Genomic DNA, 5,535 nt, shown 5'->3' on the forward strand with positions numbered 1-5,535 from the left:
CAAGACTAAATCGCATGATTCATGTCTGGTTTAAGGCAATCCAGACAACACATGATCGATTTAAAAACTAAACCGCTCAATACATAATCGGTTTATAACTCATCCGTACGACCCTTAGGCGATTTAAGGCTAAACCGCTCAATGCTTGGTCGTATTCATACTTCTCCGTTCAAAACCTTTGTCCGGTTTACATAGTTCAAATTATCACCAACACTTTAAATCACACAACACTTAAGCGATTTATAAATAAATCGGACACTTCCTATCCGGTTTAAGAGTAATCCGGACAAGCTTTGTCCGGTTTAGACTTAATCCGGTCACCCCTTGTCCGAATAAAAACCTTAATTGGATAACTGTTTTCTTTCCAATAATAAGCAACATTCAAATAAAAACCAGTAACAAATTTTATACAAAAAGGGGTTTAGAAATCACTCACCTTATGAGAATTCGCAGTTTTTGAAGAAGATTGCAAAACTTCTTTGAATAACCAGACAACTTTTCTCAAGTCACTCTCAAGATTTCAAAAATGGCAAGAGGTTTGAGAAAATACTTTACCCTCATATTTATACCTTCCCTTTTTAGGGAAGTCGGCCATCCAGGCCCTCACCCACATGCATGCATGTACACAAAATTTTCTACATACATACGCACACATATGCTTATGCATACTCCTCATGCATACACACTTCACATATATATTTTATACATACATATATATATATATATATATCTACATATTATGCACATATCCCTATGCATAAAAATACACATACTCACATATATAACTCATGTAAGCATGTATCCACATAAACAATTAATTCACATAATAAATACCTTGGGTAATAACCAGTACCCGGTTATCACATAAGGCCAGAAATGTCAACCAGAATTTCTAAAGAATGAGTGTTGTGAGTCATGTGTTGGTTTGCACCAGAGTCAATTATCCATCCAGCGTTAACAGATTTTGACATACCTGTCATATTGGCAATGGATCCTTCTTTGTGATCAATAAGACGAAGGATCTTAGCAACTTGTTCCTCAGAGAAAGTGAAAGATGAGCTAGGCCCAGCTTTCTTAGGAGAGTGAGAATCTGAAACATAGTCATTTTCAAAAGAAGGTTTGAAATTTTGGTTTTGAGGCCTGGGACGGTTTTGAAAATCCTTTGAAAATCCTATTAGTTTAAAACATATTTCAATAGTATGTTCGGTCATTCCACAACGTTTACAAACGAGGTTGGAAACTCTTCCTAACTTTCTTTTGTTATCAACAGTTTTGCTCAAAAATCAAATTATCCATTTTTTTAGGTTATATTATCTAAAACATAATCAATATTTTATCTAAATACATTATACCAAAGAACAAGAGCATTTTATTATCTTTAATTTACGAACCATGATATATATATATATATATATATATATATATATATATATATATTACAAAACATGTTAAACTTTATTGTTGAATTTTTAAGAGGTATAAATCTTGATGTATCATGTACAAGTTTAAAAAGTTTCACAACCTCCCACATTCTACATGATAATTAAAAATAAAATTATTTTTTATTTTTAAATTACACTTTGTATCTTTATAATTAGTTATTTAATTTACTTTATATTCATTCATTTTTTTAATTTTTATTTTACTCCCTTATCACATTAACATACATAATCGTATATTTACTAAAATAAATTAAAAATAAGTTTCCCTTTTACAAATTATATCATTATAATCGTCTCATCAATATCTTTAAAATGAGCCAAAATATTAAATATTTTTAGATTTAATCATATTATTAAATAATATAAATATGTAGTGAATTATTTTTAGAAGTTACACTTTATACCTTATAGTTATATGTATTTAATTTGTTTTATATCACTTATTCTTTCATTTTTAGTTTACACCTTTAATGTACAAATTTAAAGCTATAAAACCCACAACCTTGGTCGAACCTCCACGATCCATTAAAAATCAAATAATATTTTATTTTTAAATCATACTTTTATACCTTTATAATTAATTATTTAACTAGTGTGAGAACCGCGCGTCGTGCCGGTGCATAAGTACTTTGGTTAATGATCTGAAGATTGTCTATGTAAATATAAGTACTTTGGTTAATGATCTGAAGATTGTCTATGTAAATATATGTTAGCTGTTAATCGAATCATCAACAAATAATATTCAAATAATTCAAAAAAAATTAATAAAATCTAATTAGTGAAATTATAATATATATATATATAGAGAGAGAGAGAGAGAGAGAGAGAGAGAGAGATTTGTTTTAAAGTTGTAAAATTAAATAAAATGAGTAATAATAACAACCTAAATATTAAGGAATCTGACACAACTCAAGAATAAAAAATACTACATAGAGGATATGTCTCATTCAAATATTTCAACTTACATTAATGTAAGAAAATCAATTGAAAGAAACAAAAATGACCATATTGGAAAACTTAAAATAGACGATGAGTCAATCCTAAGGCATTGTAGAAATCTAACTGCAACTTTTCGTTTCTTACTTTGTTGTAAAAACAAAATCTATAAGGCTGTTTGAATTGACAATAAATTAAGCAATGATAACTCATAAAAATCCTCGCATTAGAAAAAAAACTATCAAGAATATCAGGAAAAAAATCAACCTAAAATATATTGTTTTAACACATATAAAACAAGTAAATTAAACAAAGCCTAAAAGATATTTGTATTATACAAAACTAACCTCATAAAGCATAACAATTACTTAGTGGAGAGAGAAGCGTAAGCGTCTTGTATGTCAAGAATTATGAATATTGGCGGTTGCATTTGATGTCAACAATCACGGCTCTCTTTTATATGCAAAATGGAGAGAGCCAATACATGTTGCACCTTAAGAAATTAGTGAAGACCTTTAACCTTCTTCAATTAATTTCATCATATAATTGCATTATTAAAAATGTACAAAATTATATATGATTCACGTAACAAATCATACATGATTCGGGCAACTTTACCTTGCGACTTAAGTGGCCTCAAAAGTTGTCTGCTTCCACTCAATGTAAAATCAAGTGTGATTTTGTACATTAACGACATTTTTCTTGTTTTCTTAAATAGTTAACGTTCTCGTTTGAACCTTCCTCTGTATATGTATTAATGTAAATAAAAATATATGTATTTTATATATTTGTGGATTCTAATTGCATTTAAGAGAAAGATAAATATGATTGAAATTTTTTTATTGAACCACCTCTTGGTCTGATTTTAATATATTTTAAATATATATTGATATATTGATTGATTGAGAAATTTTAATATATATTGATTGATTTTTGATGATTTATTTTTTCAATTGTCATGTACACAGAAATTTATATACATTGATTTAAATAAAAATAAATATATATGTGCATTCTAAATTCATTTATAAGAGAAAAAAAAATTAAATATGTCAATAATGTGCACCTAAATGTCAATAATATACATTGACTAAGGTATCTATGTAATAGAACTTTTTAGTTTTACTTCTAAATCCTGGGTATTTGATACTGGTAGTGGAACTCACATTTGCAATAATGTGCAGGGGCTCAAAAGAAGTAGGGAGCTCAAGTCTAATGAAATGGATCTCCATGTCAGCAATGGAGCAAAAGTTGTAGTCAAAGCCATAAGTTCTTTTGAGTTGTTGTTACCTAATGGCATGTATTTGATATTAGACAATCGTTGTTTTGTACCTAGTTTAACTAGGAATATTATTTCCGCTTCAAAACTATGTGAATCGGGTTACTCTTTTGGATTTTATAATTGCAATATTTCAATTTCCAAAAGTGATATTGTTTATTTTGAGGCACGACCTCACAATGGCATATATGAGATTGTTTTGCTTGGTTCATCTAATTATAGTTCTATTTACACCGCAAACACCAAAAAATTTAAGTATGACTTAAATCAAACTTATCTATGACATTGTCACCTTGGTCACATAAACAAAAATCGCATAACCAAACTTCAAAAGGATGGAATTTTGGAATCAAATGACTCTGAGTCATTTGATACATGCAAGTGTTGTTTGATTGGTAAGATGACAAAAGCCCCTTTTACCGGTATTGGTGAAAGGGCTTCGGATCTTTTGGGACTCATACATACTGATGTATGTGAGCCTTTTAGAACAATGTCTCCCGGCGGTGAACAATACTTCATAACATTTACTGATGACTTCAGTAGATTTGGTTATATTTACTTGCTTAGACATAAATATGAAACATTTCAAATATTTAAAGAATTTCAAAGTAAAGTTCAGCATCAGCTTGGAAAAACAATAAAGAACATTCGATCAGATCGTGGTGGTGAATGCTTGAGCCAGTTTCAGTGATCATCTTAAAGATTGTGGGATTATCTCGCAATTGACTAATAGTAATTGGTTGGTTGACCTTCATAGATGATGAAAGTAGGCAATAGTTGCAACCAAAATTCGCATATGTTTGTTAGAAAACAAACATTGGATAAGACCCACTTTCGAGATCACTTCATGGATCGATATCATAAGTGAATCTCGAGCAAAGAGATAATTATCCCTAGACCTGATATACATATTGGTTTTTCGTGTGAGGAATGTCATATCTTAATTTGGTCAAACGTTGATTTAACAAGCAGTTATAAAGACCAATATTAGACATGATAAGATACATATCGAAAGCATGTGTAGTCAAGATGGAATTTCTTCCTTTCATTTGATGGGAGAATGACATCTTTGGACCCCTCGATGATTCTTAAGTGATGAAAATGCATGGCCATGCTCAAACTAAGTTAACTCGTTCAACAGTGTTTGCTTTATCATTTTGAATCTCGATCGAGTAACTGAATAGTTGAACACCATGTGAGAATAATTCGGTCCATGTCTCATGTTTCAATGGCATACCCATAACAAAGGGTTAATAGCATTATTGCATGTAACATTGATAAGAAGCTCGTGAGTTTAGAGATCATGTCCATGTGCAAGTGGGGGATTGTTGGATCTATGCCGATGACACTAAACTTGACGATACGGCTAATGGTACACGATCCTAAAGGATCACACACGTACAAGCAAATTAACCTCAATCGTACGATCGGATGTGATTCCATTATTTCAATCCAAACAATTGTCATGCAAATTATTATTTAATCAAAATAATAATTTTCGATAATAATAAAATATTTGTTATATACTTTGACTAGTATTTAAGTCTAATATGTATTTAATACATATTATTGTTTCCATTGTTTTAAATATACACTTAATTTGTTATGTGTGACATTAATCATATAAGTTTTATATTTTGATATAGAATTTATATGAAATAACTAATAACTAACTAATAAAACTATGGTTGGTTTTAAGTTGTTTATTAGTTGATTTCTAAGTGTATTGATTGCTTCCGAGTACACTACAAAGGATAATTAAAATATTAAATAAAAAGGGGACAAGGTATGGGATGTAAGAAGTATGTTGGGAGACATGGCCCCCTCTTTCTTCTTTTCCTCCTTTTGGGTGTATCATATATATATATATATATATAT

Source organism: Cynara cardunculus (genome assembly GCF_001531365.2).
Source record: "Cynara cardunculus var. scolymus isolate 2C chromosome LG 3, CcrdV1, whole genome shotgun sequence".
Taxonomy (NCBI): Eukaryota; Viridiplantae; Streptophyta; class Magnoliopsida; order Asterales; family Asteraceae; genus Cynara; species Cynara cardunculus.